This window comes from Marmota marmota, unplaced genomic scaffold (genome assembly GCF_001458135.2).
Source record: "Marmota marmota marmota unplaced genomic scaffold, marMar, whole genome shotgun sequence".
In the NCBI taxonomy this organism is placed as follows: Eukaryota; Metazoa; Chordata; class Mammalia; order Rodentia; family Sciuridae; genus Marmota; species Marmota marmota.
In genome coordinates this window covers 10,839,312-10,856,102 of record NW_025999913.1, presented here as the reverse complement: position 1 = coordinate 10,856,102, position 16,791 = coordinate 10,839,312, and the positions used below count along the sequence as shown (strand labels likewise).

Sequence of the window (16,791 nt, the reverse complement as noted above, 5' to 3'; positions counted from 1 at the left end):
CAGGAAAACCTCATTTAGCAGCAGCTTGAGCAAACACTGAGCAGCCGGCGAGCATAGGGCCAGTGAGGAACAGCCCAGGGGCTGGTGTGTGGCGGGTGTGCGAGAGCTGCAGACGGTGTGCGTGAGGTTGAAAAGGGAGGCATTGTGGTAGGCCGCGGGCCTGCACCTTTGAACCTGCGCGGAACAGTCCGATAACGCATTCCTCTGCCATCTGTTTGAGATAGAACCTGGCCAAGAACAGGCGATCGATGCATGTTTGTAGAATAAATTAATAATAAATTTGCTCTGGGCCCAGTGGCCATAAAAATGATGGTATCCAGAGGCAATAGATTGTCAAAGAGCATGGATGTCGGAGACGGAATGGCTAGGTTTAAACCTTAGCTATCTTAAAAAGTCCAAAGGCTAGCTGGGTGCAGTAGCACATGCCTGTAATCCCAGCAAGTCTGGAGGCCAAGGCAGGAGGATTGGAAGACTCAAGTCCGGCCTCAGCATCTCAAGTGAGACCCTGTCTCAGAAAAAAAAAAAAAAAAACCTTAAAAGACAAAGTTTATTAATTAATTAAGAAAAAAGAAGGTAAAAAGGCAGACAAAGGGCCTAATGAATATGGTTCTTATGCAGACAGTAGAAGTTTTATGCAAGAAAGTGATTGTGGGATTCGTGAAGGCCTAGGGACGTATCTCTTTTGAATGCCAAAGATCTCCTCTTTGCAGTAAATGCTCAGTCACTTTAACTTTAGTGAGCCAATGCTTCCTACTGTCTTGCTCACCATCATCACAGGTAGCAACTGTTTCTCCACTGGTTTTGCCCATACATGTCTTTTCTCTAATTTGTCACATTGAGGGGACAAAACCCTTTTCCTCTACCCCCTTAAGTCCAGCAAAGGAGACCTGCAAATTAATCTGACCAAAGACAGATTAGCAGGAGAACAGACCGATTTTTATTCATGTGAGTACACGAGGGTTCATAGAAAAATGTGACTGAATGAGGTCGTCAGGATTTAGGGCTCTTATGACATCTTAATGGAGGACAGGGATGGGGAGGGAAGGGTGCTTCTGGGAAAATGAATGGCTTTGGGGAAAGACAAGTAGGCGCTTAGGAGACGAGCTGGGAGACAGGATGGTCTTGGGACAGTATCTGTTTAGGTGATTTCTTAGCTGGCACTGGACTTCTCTGTGGAACTAGGAGTCAATATTCACTAATTGTGAAATTCCTGGGGAGGGGATTTATGACAGTTGAATTCTTTTGGGAGGCTCTGCTTTTAGGCAGATAAGGAGAGTTTAGGAGGAGGAGGAGAAAGGAGGAGTAAGAGGAGGAGGAGGTGGAGGTGGAGGTGGAGGTGGAGGTGGAGGTGGAGGAAGAGAAGATCTTTATAGTGGTATAACCTGGATCCCTTCAGGATACCGGCTCCCTGAATGTCACCCAACCACCTCTGTTTACCATGATCCCGTAGAGACCACTCAGACAGAGCTTCGACAGTGCTTGTAAAGGGAAGGGCAAGGTGGCATCTGGCCAAGAACTGGGCACTTGGCTTAAGGCCTGTTTTTTCAGTGTGGCGGTTCCATTAGGACCGAGTGAGGATCACAGCACAGGGGTCCAGGAACACTGGGAAGAGTGTGGCGAGGATTTTGAGGCCAGGCATTCAAAACCCCTGGGACTCACATGGCCTGTTTTCCACTGATGGATCACTAGGCCTTAGGGTGTCCCTGAAATGAACAATCAAGTCATCGGCACTAGGGTCTGCAGGAATGGTAAACTCATGCCCCTGGAGAGCACAGAGGAGAGTCCCATTAATTAGAATGTTAAAGGGGGGCTCTGGGGAGTGTGGTGGTTTTAGACCTGTATCCAAAGCTGGGTGGGGAGTTAGATGGTTTCCCTTCTTATGCTTCACTGTAAGACTAAAAGGAAAATGGCGGACATACAGCAAACACCAATGGGCACCTACATGTGCGCTCTTACTTCTGCTACTTTCCCTTTCAATTTAATCTCCTTCCAGGTCCTGCCTTCAGGTCACCCGTTCTTTCCATGGAAGATTCACTGTGAACCTCCGAGACCCAATTTACTTTGATAGCTTACTTGGGCAGACTTGAAAATGGAACAGAATCTAAAGCCATTACACCCACTGTCTTCTCTTTATTTTTGAGCAAAGCGAATAACTCTTCCCCCACCATGGCAATATTCCCAGGGGGGAAGGAAGTTGCGTGTGGCCAGATATTCCACATCAGTGTGCACTTGGCTTAGGGGAAAGCTGGTTTCTCACCCCAGTGGCCTATGGAAGCTGGCCGTGTCCCCTCTGCAGGTTTGGGAATCAAGGTCGAGGCTGCTAGAAGGTTTTGAGACACAGAAGCTGGAGACTATTTGGACAATGCTCAGCTGAAAAGGACGTCGCCGGCTAGATTTTACATTGTATTTAATGAATGTGGAGTCACCTTTTCTTATGTCTGCTCTCTGGTCACCCAGGTGTGTGAATGTCCTCCCCGCCCTCGGTCCTGCCAGTGCAGCCTTGCTGGGCTGGGCTCAGCCAGTGGGGGCTGGCAGGAAGTTGGCTTTTTTGGGGACATGGGGCTTTCCTATCCTTGCTCTCTGCTTCTCTCTGCCTGGTCATGCTCGAGACCAGTGGCCGGAGCCGCCTCTGGGTGGAGAAGGAGTCCAACCGTCTGTCCACTGAACTGTGATGGAGCCTCTTGCCTTCAGCCCCTGTGGCTCCCTGCCGGAGGTTAGCCAGGGCTGAAGCTCAGTGAGGGCCTTGACCTGCAGCAGCTCCTGCACAGGGTCCCTGGGGAGATGTTCCTGGGATGGCAGGGTGGAGGGGGACACAGCTTGTGGCCTTTCTGATTTTGTGTGTAGTGCTGGGGATTGAACCCAGGGTCTTTGTGCCCTTTCTTGCACCCATGTCATCGCTTGTGAGGGGGACCTGCATGTGTCACCCCCAAATGTGCCTTTTTGACATAAGACTGATTTATCTTGAGCTGAAGGCATTCACGCTGAAATCCCTTATTTGCCTAAAAGCAGACCCTCCCCGCCCCCAACTCATTTATCAGAAATCCCCTTCCTGGGAGCAGCTCAGTAATCTCTCCTTGGAGACTGGAAGTCTCCAAGTCCCCCAGACAGGTCCTAAGACTATCTTGTCACCTATCTGCACTCCTCAGAGCCCATTTATTTATCTTTCAGTTGTTTGTTTTGCCTAGGGCTGAGTGTCTCTGCTCCCCTTCCCTCCTGCTGTTAGGTATGAAGACCCCTAGGTCTCGCCAGCCCCTCCAGCCACTTATCACCGGTGCTCTTGTGTTGAAGCAGATGTAGGAGTTTGTTTTTCTCTTGTTAATCTGTCTTTCATGGGTCTGATTCACAGGGCCCCAGCCAAGGAACCCAGGAGGCCAGAGAGAAAGCATTTCCCTCCCTCCACCTGTTTCCTTCCCTTGTCTTGGAGAGACTGCGGGTGCCAGCCAGCGCCCAGCAGGGCCCAGCTCCTAGGAGGCCTGTCAGAAAAGATTTGATGACTAAATAACTGAGCACTTTACTCTGGGCGTTGGCATTTGAATCCAAGTGGTTTTAATCAATTACACAACTTCATGGTGGAGATGTGTGTGTGGGGGAGGGTTTTAGGGGTCAGTGAAGGGCAGTGTGGAGGGAGAGGTGGAGTCTCCCAGTGCAGGTCTGGATGTGTGGATTTCAGGTGGAGTGTGGGTGAGGTTCTTTGTCTGCTCAATATGCTAGCAGTTTATCTGGGACACACCTCACCTTGATTCTGGGTGTTTCCTTAGCCCAGCTCTCCTTGGCTCAGCACTCAGAGGGCCAACAGAGATCAGCCAGGGCTTTCCCTTATCTAGTACTGGGCACCAGGGAATTGCAAGGCTCATTTCCAGCGTCTGGACATTCAGTCACCTCTTGGAGACTGACTTGAATCTTATTCTGAGATGCTTGTTGGTTCCGCCCCTGGCCATGTCCAGAAGGTCACCTTTAATCCTCCTCTTCCCACTTTGTCCTTGTGGTTTGGACCTGCTCAGCTGCTGGCCAACCCCAATGCCTCCATAATGCCAGCTCTCAGAGGTTTTGAAAAATGGGACTTAAATAGAGCTTTCTTCTCTCCTGCCCCATCGATCTGTAACCAATTGATGTATTATCAAAGAATTTTGCAGCCGCCACAGATTGGAGAGCATCTTAAGGGGAGATTTCCGGACTTAAAAGTTGACTTGGTATTTATTTTAAAGAATACACGTCATTGTTTCTAAATCATCCTCGCATTTCATGAGAAATGAAACTTCACAGTGGTTATTGTGGGCAATGATGAGCCTCCTCCTCTGAGTGTCTGGGAGAGAGTGCTTTCCCCTGAGGACAGGTCAGGGTCCTGCCTGGCAGCCTTGGGGGTGGGGCACAGGTATTTCCTACAGGTGGCCACAGGCAATAGGTCACATAGTAAGTGATGTAGCAAGAAACATGGCCTCTCAAGTGCACTGCTGGCACAGCAGGGCAGACGTTTTCAGTTTGGTCGTAAAGTGTTTTCAACTCTTCCCTGACACTTCTTTTTCTGTTTTCTTCCTCTCCTCCTCCTCCTCCTCCTCCTCTTCCTCCTCCTCCTGTCTCCTCCTCCTCCTGTCTCCTCCTCCTCCTCTTCCTCNTTAAATTCTGAGACAGGGTCTCACTAAGTTGTTCAGGGCCTTGCTAAGTTGCTGAGGCTGCCCTCAAATTTGCAGTCCTTCTGCCTCAGTCTCCTGAGTTGCTGGGATTATAGGCCTGCACCACTGCTCCTGGCTGTTTCTTTTTTTGTGATACCAAAACCGGGGCCATGCACGTGTAACACGAGAGCTCTACCAGTGAGTGACACGACTCCTGGCACCCCTTCATTTTTGGGCGTGGATATAAATGGCTGATTTCATGACCATTTTTCCTCTTTTGTTATTTGCTGTCCATCATCAGTTTTGGGGGCTGAAGGGTCTCCTTTGTTAAGGAGATGAATTATTACTTTATGGAGAAGTACATAGCCGAGCACGGTGGCTCCCAGAGGCTAGGGAGGCTGAGGCAGGAGGATCACAAGTTCAAGGCCAGCCCCAGCAATTTAGTGAGGCCCTAAACAAATTGGTGAGACTTTGTCTCAAAAATAAAAATAAAAGAAAGGGCTGGGGATGTGGCTCAGTGGTAAAGCACCTCTGGGTTCAATCTCCGGAAACAAAAAAGGAAAAAAAGTTGTTCTTTCTTTTGCAGACAGGGCCCACTCTTCTTCTAGTTTGCTGTGAATGCTCGAATGAGTGACAGGGACAGGGATATCTGCGGGTGTTGGTCAGGCATGCCTTCCCCTGTCTCACAGTCTCTGACATTTCTTTTTGTGCCTCTCCTTTTCTGTGGACCATTTTGTGTTCCCGTGCTTAACCTGCTGGCTCACTGCTGGATCCCCTCTCCTGGTGGTCAGCTTACCCGTTTGGGCCCCGTTTTACTCATCTCTGAACCCTGTCCAGAGGGGAGGCCATTGCCATCACAAGGAGGCTCCCAGCATTGGCTGCAACCTGAGCCACACAGCATCTTGCAATTAGGTTCATCTGATGAATATGGGCAGCCTCTGGCAATTAGGGGACAGGTGGAGCCAGGCCTTGGGTTTAATCCTGAGGACACACACAATCAAAAAAGGCAGGTGAAGGTCAGATAGCACATTGCCCACAGCCTCATGGCCAGGTTCAAAGCACATCTTAGAGCATGCATTTATTTGCAAGTTCTGCAGCACTCTCAAGCACGAGAACAAATACCGTTAGTGTGCGTTCATTCTGAAGTGACATAGTTCTGGTCTTTGGGCCAGGTAACAGTGTACCCCACGTGGAGAGTGGCACAGACCTCAGCTGAGTTGAAGGCCTATCCTGTTACTTCTAGAATATTCCAACTGGGGCTCTCAGGGTTCTTATTCCTTACCTGTACAGGTGTAGTGGTACCTGAGTAATTTTTCTCTCCCCCTAAATATCACACTCCCAATAATTTTGCCAAAAAGAAAAACAAAATTGCATCTTTCATGCTAACAGTGAACCCCTCTGGGGTAGTTTGCTATTAGTGTTCTGATGGATTCTGGTAGTATCCGTGTAGGAATTGTGACTATGAGGATCACGTGGTGATTAACCACCTGTAGCTGATAGATTGTAGCGTGCACACACACACACACACACACTGTTAATGCTGGAGTATTTCGGTGTGCATGACCACACAGGCGATGTCCTTGTTGGAACTGAAGGATGTGGTCAGTGGAGGTACACCTCTGGGTTTTAGCCAGGGTGCCATCTTGCCCTCCCCTTTGTCTCTTCACGGGGATTGCCGAGGTCACTGTGATGGCCCAGCCAGTTGCAGACAGGCTTTTGTTGCCAATGTCTCTCTTTTTTAAAAAAATTGTTTTTTATCTTTTAACTTTTCAGAAGCTTCCCGAGGCTCTGCCTTCATGGTCTGGATTTGCACTGACAATGAGGATCAAGAGGGCTTTTGTCTTTCTGCTCCACGGGAGGTTCCGTCCCCGCTGAGCTCGCCTAAGGATTTCTCATCAGTTGTGGGTTGTTTCCTTATCTGTAAAAGGAGACTAGAAAACCCAGCTAAATTTTGAGGGTTTTTTTTCCTTCCCTTAAGGAGCTCAGGAGAAAATGGGTGTCAGATTGCCTTGTCAATGGTCAAAAGCCATTCCCCTGGAGGCTCCCTTTGTTGTTATTACCAGGAAGGCCAAATAGAAGCCCGGGATGTGGAGTTGATAACTGCCTCCCATCTGTGTGCTGTGGAGCAAGCAGGAGAGAACCTGTTCTGGTTCCAATGGAAATCTCTGTTCTGCTTTGAACTTCTTGTAGAGTTCCAAGGTTTAATAGCCAGCTTCAAGAGGCTGAGAGGGGACTGTTGGTGCTGGCGGTGAAGATATGGGTGGTTGGTTGGTCTGTCAAATGAAAAATCCCAACACTGGAGGCTCCAGGAGGCTGAAAGTTGAGCAGATTCCATTTGGCTCAACCAGTGTTTCTGCCCACATCAGTTGGCCTACCACGGGTGACCTAGGATCTTTCCTATGGAATCAGAGTTTCATAAACCGCCCCCCCCCCAAAAAAAATGGAGTGGGTGGGAAAGCACTGGAGCGATGGATCACACTCTATTTCTTTTAGACTGATGCTTATTTTCTTGGCAGGCAAACGCTTTCTTCTCACCTTTTGACATAATCCTAATGGTCCCATTAAAATACATTTAGCCTTTTCTCTCTGCTCCATCTGCCAGCACTCTGTGTCATTTGGTGGACGCGAGGCAGGTTTTAAGTTCCGAAAAGCAGAGAACAGCTAAGTATTGGAACGGATCATATGTCTCCTGTTTTATTTTCAAAAATACTCCCCCACCCTGCCCCTGGTTTCACTGCAGGGTTTCAGTTGCAGCTGGACACAGAGAAGCTGGGTTAGGCAGCAGGAAGACGTCTGTTGGCTGAGGCCCGTGGTACCTGCGAGGGTTTTCTGCCGAGATCGAGGAATCTCTTTCATAAGGAATCTCGTGGAGCACCCTATTGTGACTTTATTACTTTTTGGAAATTCTGACATGGCCTTGTTTAGATGATTCCCATCATTCCTTCCATTTCCTTCCGTGGGTGATATTTTTGTGGCTGTAGGTCAGGTTCAAGTTTGGAAACAGAGGCAAGTGTCCTGCAGCCTCATGTGGACTTCCTGCCAAGAGAAAGAGGTGGAAAGAGCCCAGCTGGTTGCTTAGGAAGGGCGAATATAGCTCAGGTGCGATGCCCGTGAACTGTACTTATTCAGCCTCTCTCCAGCTCTTTGCCTAATGGTGGGCAGCAGCAGCAGCTGGGGAGGCAAGGGAGAGTGTGCCGGGCAACCTCTTAAGCTCCCTTTTCCATCACTGAGAGTGACACGTAATCCCTTCCAGGAAATAACGTGAGCCTGCCACAGCTGGCGGGAGGGAGCGGTCTCTGCTGGGGGAGGGCTGTGCTCTGTGGTTTTAGGAGCCTGGGTGCACAGCCTGGCGGGAGCAGCCTTGCATGCTGCAGGGAAGGGCATGAGCCCTTCTCTTTCAGGGAACTTCAAGGGCACAGGAATTGAGCCCAGTCTCTGGCTCAGGGATTTGGGCAGGGGTTGGGGATATTGAAAATGCCCATCGCAGCAGGCTACTTGCGACACCTGTGAACAGCTTCCAGGAGGTGGCCAGTCCAAGGAGTAGCATTGGATCCCAGGAGGGTTGGGGGAGTCAGTTGTTCCGCTTGGATCTGCCTCAGAGCAGAGGACGTGGACACAATGTCCTCCTTGGCTGGGTGACCAGAGCTGTCGTCTCAGTGTAAGTTGCTTAACTACATGTCTAAGACTCTGGGTCCCCAGAAAACACTTGACGCCAAGTTTTTATCAACCTTGTTAGCGTAGGTGAAAACATCCCTAACATGAAAATCCAAAATCAGAAATGCTTCAGAATCTGAACCTCTTTGAGAGCTGATCCAAATCCACAAGCGGAATATTCCACACCTGACCTTACATGACTGGTTGTAGTCAAAGCACTACACTCCTCAGTGCACTCAAAGTAATGAAAAATTACCTTCCTGCCATGTGTATAAGGTTATATGTGAAACAAATGAATTCCATGTTTAGACTTGAGTTCTATCTCTAAAATATCTCCATGCATATGAAAAAATTCCCAAACACCCAAATCTGACACGGGAAACACTTCTTGTCCTAAGCATTTTGGATAAGGGATACTCAACCCATACTATTGAGTGCTAGGCCAAATAATTCATCATGGTGGAGAGGCGCCCCATGTATTGTAGGACATTTAGCAGCATTCGGACCTCTCTCCCTTATATGCCAATGTCATCTCCCATCCCATTGTGATAACAAAAAATATAGCCATACCCTTCCCATCATCCCCTCTCAGGGCAGAATCACCCCTAGCTGAGAAGGACTTTATTTTGCAAAAAACAATAGACCCTGCTCCTTTCCCCTGCCCCACTTCCAAATTTGTATGGTGGGATGCCAGCTAATATGTTTCTGATATTAGAATTCCAGGTTCTTTCCTTAGATTGAAGTTCACGAAGTTGTCATTCTTTTTGGATGTCAACATGGTTGAATAACAGCCATTTTGCCTGGCTCCACCTAATACTAACCCGTGAAATCGGATTTGTACGTCGGTCACGAGGGGCTCAGGTCAGGGTCACGCCCCGTGTCGTTTCTTAAGCACCCCAAGAAGCATCCTCTGTAAGGATTGCATTATTTGAAGCAGGTGGGTGGGGATGAGAGGAAGGAGAGCTAGAGAATGTGCTAGAAGGAGCCTGAGAACAGAGCCCCCAAGCAGGGGAATATCTCCAAGAGCAGCGTGGGGTGGGGAGAGTTTGACATGTCCCTGGCTGTGGGAAAGGAAAAGCACAGTCCCCTGGTGTCGCAGGGCAGGAGGAGCATTCGGAGGTGAGGGGAAGAGAAAAAGGAGATGGCGAGATACACCAGGGCTGGCAGATGGGCTGGGGTGAGGGAGGCAGCCTTCGGGAGTCTAGCAGCCAAGATGGGTGGGAGCTCAGCGGCTTTCTTAATGACTCATGGGACAGGCTCAAGGACAGCTAGGCCCCTGAGGGCCACGCGGGGTTGGCCCCCAGCATGGGAAACAACCACGTTTAGTGTATTTCTGGAGAGAGATGCCTGGTCCATCCTGCCTGGCCATCTTCCCTTGCTGTCCTGGCCTCCCCAGGGCTGGCCTGTCTGGCTCAATAGATATTATCAGTCCTCGAGGAGGTCTGGGGTCCTCCTCTCATCCGAGGCACCCACCTTTTTAGTGTTGACTCTTTTACTTTTTTTTTTTTTTTTTTTTGGCCATAGCAATCATGAAACTATGGGAAACAGGACAAGTTTCCAAAAGAAGACGGGTTCTTGGTCTTTCTCTCCCTGCTCTGTCCTGTCTCAAGGTGCCTGTTTTGGAAGTCGGTGCACTGAAGCCTGTTTTCCCGTTTGGTTACCACACCGCAGTCTGCAGTTTGATCAGAGAGCAGCCTTGACGGAGCCAGAAGGAGACAGAGACAGAGGCAGTGGGAGGTTGGGACAAGCGAGGTCCCAACTTGACTGGAGAAGGAATGGAATGGCTCAAACAAACAGTGAGTCCCCAGATGGACATTTTGTGACTTCACAGGATGTGAGGAGACCTCGGAGATGCTGGTTTGCGCAGCTCCATTGCACGGGAGAAGCAACCCAAGTCCAGATGACCCCCTGACTCGCGCTCATCACACTGTTTCAACACCAGGCCCTGAAGTCTTTTATGGCCTAAGCCCCTGTCCCTGTCCCTGCCTGAGTTATTGCAATACAATATGGTGTAACCCAGGGTCACAAAGTTCCAAGGTCTCTCGGTCAAGAGTTTTAGCTCCCACACGGAGGAAAGGGCTGACTCCTACTTCTGCTTTTCTTTCATGGTTCCTAGTTTGGGCAGCACCCTGTGGGCCCTGGGTCCATGCTTGCCCATGCCTGCTTTGGTGGGTGGCTCAGGGGTAAGCTCCCCGCTCCAGCCAAATGCCCGCCAGCAGGGCTGGGCTCATTGGCAAACCAGGAAAACGTGGGCCCATTATAGCTTTCTTAGGATGGCAATCCCCGGCTCTGCCTTAAGAGATATCGACATCCTTTTTTGCAGCATTTAGGTGGGCGGAGAAGCAAAGAGGGAAGACACTCGAGGGTGGTTCCTCCTGACTCCTATTACAGTGGGAGAGCTTTCCTGGGACTTAGGGGTTTTGTGTTTGCTCAGTGAACTTGGCTCCAGGTCAGGAAGGCCAAACTCCTGGAGAAGAGCTTTCATACATATCCTTAGGCCCCTAAGCAGATTTATCAGGAAGCTAATGAATTATAAGCATGGAGGCCCTTCGCTTGTTCAGACCTCTCTCAACTTCCCACATCTAATTTGTGTTCACGATTTTGTATTTGTTTTGCATTTAAAAGTGTATAGGCTTTAGGTCTTAAAAAAAGGTGGAGTTACCTCCATATGCCTCTGCAGTCAGAAAGCATAGCACTCGATAGGCCGGGATGTTACATGATTTTCTTAAATCACACTGGGAAAAGGCCCAAGGTCCAGGAGTAGCCTAAGGAACAGGAGGGTGGATGGAGGAGAAGCAAAATATGTTTACCAAAACGTCATTGAATCAGGCATCCGTCCATCGTGAAGGCCGGGAGAATCTACTTGAATCTGGTTTCCTTTTTTCCTTCTTTCAATAGTGACGCACAGGAGCGAGTCATGGGCTGGGAAGGTGTGTCAGTCAGTTTTCCATTACTGTAACAAAATACCTGAGCTAACCAACTTAAAAGAAAAAAAGGTTTATTTTGGTTCAGTTTTGCAGGTTTCAGCCCATGGTAGGTTGGCCTGTTGCTTCGGTGACTGTGGTGAATCAGCACATCATGGCCGGAGTGCATGACAGAGGAAGGTGTTCATCTCATGGCATCCAGAAAGCAGAGAAAGAGACAGGAGGGGCCAGGATCCCAATGTCCCCTTCAAGCCTGCCCCGGTGAGCTGACTTCCTCTCACTAGGCCTTGCTCCCTAAAGGTCACACTATTTTTCAGTAGTGCCACAGGTGCAGGGTCGAGTCTCCCACTCGATCTAGGTAAGTGTCCTTTGGGGGACACTTACCTAGACCATAGCAGTGGAACCTCGCAGCAGGACCTGGGAAGAGACTCAGCTGCACAAGGCCAGGGAAGCAGATGACCCACAGGCAACACACAGCAGATGGACGAGGGAACTGGGCACACGTTGACTGTGCCTCTGGAGAGACACCAGGTGACGCAGGACGGCTCCTGAAACCAAAGCCCTCCCAGATGGGTGCTGTTGCCCGGCCGGCGATTGTATGCTGCAGGGCGTGTGTGGGAGGCGCTGCAGGTTCGATGGTCTGCCCGGGTGAGGAGGGGCCGGCTGGAGCGGTCCAGGGCCATTTCGCCCCGTTCATGCCCCTTCCCCACGCTTCCCGTGGGCCCCTCACTGGTGTGTGCAATTAGAGCGTCCAGCCGCTGGCCCCGTGATGATGGGAGGAAGTCCCCCACCCCCACTGCCTTTGTGGTGGCTTTAAGTGGACACTCTATTCTTCTGCGCTTCCTGCCTTGAAAGTGCTGACCAGGGTCACTCGCAGGGCTGTTAAACAGCTGCTGGGCCTCACCCTGGCGTCAAACGAGGCCACTACAGGCCATCAATCAGCCCCGCTGGACAAGGGCTTTGGGACCTGCCTGGGTGAAGGATGGGGAGGGAGCCTAGGCTGGTCCCCGCCCCCGGCCTCCAGACCAGATCTGTCCAGAGGCCTCAGCATTCCCAACACAGGGAGTCACAGGACCCGTGTGAGGAAGTGTGACGTCCCCAAGCTGTCATGAGGTGGTGGCCATGAGGACATTTTTCTTTCTCATTCATTTTTTTTTAAAAAAACTTTTTAAGTTGTAGGTGGACACAATACCTTTATTTTATTTTTATGTGGTGCTGAGGATCCCGGGCCTCATGGGTGTTATGGGAGCATCTACCACTGAGCCACAGCCCAGCCCTCACTCATTCTTTAAATACTAATCGCTTGCCTGCTTACAACTGGACCAAAACCTGCATTTTTTTCTTTTCTTTCTTTCTTTTTTTTTTTTTTTTGGTACCCGAGATTGAACTCAGCGGCACTTGACCACTGAGCCACATCCCCAGCCCTATTTTGTATTTTATTTACAGACAGGTCTCAATGAGTTGCTTAGGGCCTCACTTTTGCTGAAGCTGGATTTGAACTCGCAATCTTCCTGCCTCAGCCTCCCCAGGTGTGCGCCACTGTGCCCGGCCAGAAACCTGCATTGTTGACAGTTTAATTTCAATAACTAACATTTGGCATGAATGGATGTCAAAAAGATTGCTTCCTTCTAGAGAAAAGAAAAGGGCTTTTTTTCTCCCTGGTTTATTCTTTGCGGGTTCTTAAAATCCATCTAAGGCTTTAGCTTTTTCAATGAACCGAACGGATCCCAAATTAATTAATAAAAATAAAAAAACAAATACATGTAGTTCCTAGATTTACAAATGGAAAACCCTAGGCTTTGGTTGGTCACTGTTCTTGAGAAGGTAACATGGAAAACCAAAACCTTTCTGTCTCCTAGGACTTCCAGCCATCAGTCCCCGGGGTGGGTCTGGGAAACCCAGAGTGTTTGGGACAATCGCCTCCAACCCTCGTACTCTGGTGTCGGCTCTACTGTGGCTTCTTCTTGGAGGACCAGAGGTGGAGGCGACAGGTGGAGATGGATTACAGGTGAGGTAATATTCCATTCCTTCTGAGAACCGGCTCTGTAATTGCTTAGCCCTGGCCCTAGGATGACCTGTGATGTCAAATCCTTACAGGGGCACAGGGGACAGTGGAGGCCTTGGCTGGGTGGCGGGTTGTGAATGAACAATGCCTCCTGCGTAGGTTTTTCAAACGTCTACAGAGGCTGCTGCGAAACGATACAGTCTTGACACCAAGGAGTTATATAATTTATAGTAGCCTTTGTCATCGTGTTTTCCCCATCAAAGGAAATTAAATGCAAACGCTACTACACAGCCGTCGTGGAACATTATCTGATGTGGAAGGAATCCTCAAGGATGAAGTTTACTGATCTTAAGGAAGTGCAACCCCAATGTACATTCTGTGTTTTCCCCTCCCCTCCCACATCCTGGGAGATTAACAGAAGCCACAGAGGCTGGCTTTGGAAAACAGCCTCATCTGTCTTTCAAATTCAGATCATTTGCTTTCCAGCAGCTCTGAGGTCCCTGCTGACCCTCTTGGCCTCTTGGAGCTGGAGTGTACAGGCAGGACTTGAAGGAAGAATGACAGAGAAGGACAGTTAAGGTCCCTTAGGTGGCGGGGCACACCCTCTGCTGCCTGCCTTCTGGCTGTGCCTGGGTTCGTTGTCTGTTAAATATTTCCCTTTGGCACGATGGATTGTGGATGCCTGAATATGGGCCACTTCCCACCTGGGCCTGGCCTGCCCCTTTCCTGGGGACATAAAGGGCTCATTTGAAGGGACTGACCTGGCATGGTGTTGGACAAACAGAAGCAGGGCAGCAGCACCTCTGGGTGCAGCATTGGGGCTAAGTAGCCCTTTCATTGCTGTGGTCAACACCTTTGGTTGTTGCCAGACCCTTCGGGCTGGATCCAGTACCAGCTGTGCTTTGAGGTGGGTTGGAGAGGGATAGGTGTGCCCAGAGCAGCTTCCAGAAGGGGCAAGCTGAGCGCTGCTGAGCGCTGCTGTCTTGGCTCCTCCGTTCAGGAGATCTGCTAAGGAAAACAGAGCTTATTAGTTTCCATTTTGGCGATAAGTAGACTGTGTAACCAGAGACGGTAAAAACCCTTCAGGAAGTTCCCACTTAACACATTTTGCTTCTCTGATTCTTCACATTTTTACATCCTGCCCTTGATTTTCGATTTCCTTTCTATGAAATTTTCATGAGTTGGTTCCTTTTGAAAAAAGAAATCTTAAATCACATGTAATTCTATTTACTCAGACTGTACTTAATGCATGAACTTACTGGCACCGAGAGGGGACTGCTGTCCTAGGAAACCTCAGGTTCTGCCGAAGCCCATCAGCTCTGGGGCGTGGCTCGTTTTGACGTGTGAAGATGCACTTGTGAGCTGGTGGGTGGGTGGTTGGATTGACAGCAGCATGTCTAGTTACCGTTGCCAGAGGTTAAGCTGATGGACGGTGATCTAAACTGCGAGGACCAATTCTCAGCCCATCTTTTCTATCTCCACACTCTCCCTTTGCCAAACGGTCATCATTCTGCTTACAGAGGAGACGCAAATGAAATATGATAAACTCCAAAGCACCTCTCTTGATCCCATGCCCCTGCCCCTTATTTTATCTACTTTAAGATTTTTTTTTTAATTTCTTTTTTTTGAGAACCCAGGAGAGTTTTGTACAAATAAATGCTTATGCTCAAACTCTTGAACTTTTGTTCGAATTCTAACACTTTAAAGTCCTTTTGTTCCTATATGTGCTCTGTTGCTAAATTTGCAGTGAAAACCAATGAACCCTTCATATTGGCCCTGGCACGGTTTCTTGTGCAGAGGCATGGAAAGATATGCATGGTCTCATCCTTAAGAAACTGACCATCTGGTCGTCCAGGCAAGATTGATGAGTAAGTCAACTGGAGAGCGATATCTGGTGGCTCTCATCTAGACGCTAGCCCCATGCTCTGCAAATAAAAAGAGCTGAGCCAATGCTTGTTCAATGAAGACTGTGCTAAATTGCGGTGTTCAGACAATAGCACATTTGAATTTCAGAGAACCGGAAGAGGTGTATGCAGAAGGTGGGGGCAGGAGCCAGGAAAGAAGTATGTGGAAAGAGGTTGAAGGGGTTAGAAGGAGGATGTTACAGGTGATCGGAGGGCTGCAGGAACGAAATGTTGATTGGCCCGCAACACATGCACCAATGGGGACCAGTAAGAAGATGAGACGAATTGTAGAAGGGGTTGAAATTCAGAGTTGGATTCAGTCCAGTTGATAAAAATATAAGGGAGCTGTTGTGGCTTAGGGAAGTGACATGCTTAGTCAGGTTGAGCATCCCTAATCTGAAAATCCAAAATGCTCCCAAATCAGAAACTTTTGGAGTATCATATGATACCTCAGGTGAAAAATTCCACTCCTGACCTCATGTAATGGCTCACAGGCAGGTGAACTAAAATGATTGTATAGAATTACCTTCAGGTATATGGTGCATACGAACCATAAGTGAATTTCATGTTTAGATTTGGGTACCATCACTGAGATATCTCATTATGTATATACAAATGTTCCCCAAATCTGAACAAAATCTGAAATCCAAAACACTCTGGTCCCAAGCATTTTGGATAAGTGATGGCCAACCTGTAGTAAGTGTCTTAGGATGCAGCAAAATTCATTACCATTACCCTGAATCCAATATAGCAAGGCAGACAGCTTTAATTTTTTGTAATTGTGGTAAAATATACATAACATTAAATTTACTGTTTTTTAAAAATGTGTGGACCGGTAGTGTTACATGTATTCACATTGTTGTGTGTGGCCAACTCCAGATTATTTTCACCACTGAACCCCTGAAACTATCCCCACTGAACAACAGGTCTTCTTCCCTTAGTGCTGGCAACTACCAAGCTATTTGACTTATTTTCAAGAATTCGACTGCTGTAGGGCTCTCATATAAGTGGATTCCTCCAGTATCTTTGTGTGTGTGTGTGTGTATGTGTGTGTGTGTGTGTGTGTGTGTGTGTGTGTGAGACTGGCTTATTTCACTTAGCATAATGTCCTCCAGGTTCACCCATGTTGCTTTATGTATTAGAGTTTCTCTCCTTACAGCTGAATTTATTCCATATACCTATATTCTATGTATATTATATTATTTGTATATATTAATTATGCTACCATTCTGTATATGTGTGTGTATTCCATTTAAATATGTATTATACAATGCATTAAAGTTCCAATTTCTCCACATTCTCATCAACACTTGTAATTTTCTATTTATTTTTTTAAACCATAGTCGTTCTTGCCTTTGGGATGCTGGGGATTGAACTCAGGGACGCTCAGCCACTGAGCCACATCCCCAGTCCTATTTTGTATTTTATTTAGAGACAGGGTCTCACGGAGTTACTTAGCGTCTCACTTTTGCTGAGGCTGGCTTTGAATTTGTGATCCTCCTGCCTCAGCTTCCGGAGCTGCTGGGATTACAGGCGCGTGCCACTGTGCCTGGCTAAACAGTACACTTTCTCATGGGTGTGTGGTTTTTGGTTAGCATTTGCCTAATGACTAGTGATTTTAAACCCTTTTCACATACTAATGAGCACATGAAAACAGGACTGTTGGTGTATCTTTGGAGAAACTTCTGTTCCAG

The 16,791-nt window shown here is 48.4% G+C and overlaps 1 long non-coding RNA gene across 2 annotated transcripts; it reads right to left on the bottom strand.

The window, feature by feature from the left end:
* Nucleotides 1-5,119: 5,119 nt before the first annotated feature.
* Nucleotides 5,120-11,975, bottom strand: LOC125615594. 2 transcript variants are annotated; one of them, XR_007346240.1, is made up of 3 exons: nucleotides 11,573-11,975; nucleotides 11,075-11,217; nucleotides 5,120-7,646 (listed from the first exon to the last, which is right to left on the bottom strand). It is a non-coding gene; the product is annotated as an uncharacterized LOC125615594 (long non-coding RNA). The 2 variants fall into 2 exon arrangements; XR_007346241.1 differs by having other exon boundaries at nucleotides 11,075-11,186.
* Between the last annotated feature and the right edge of the window lie 4,816 nt (nucleotides 11,976-16,791).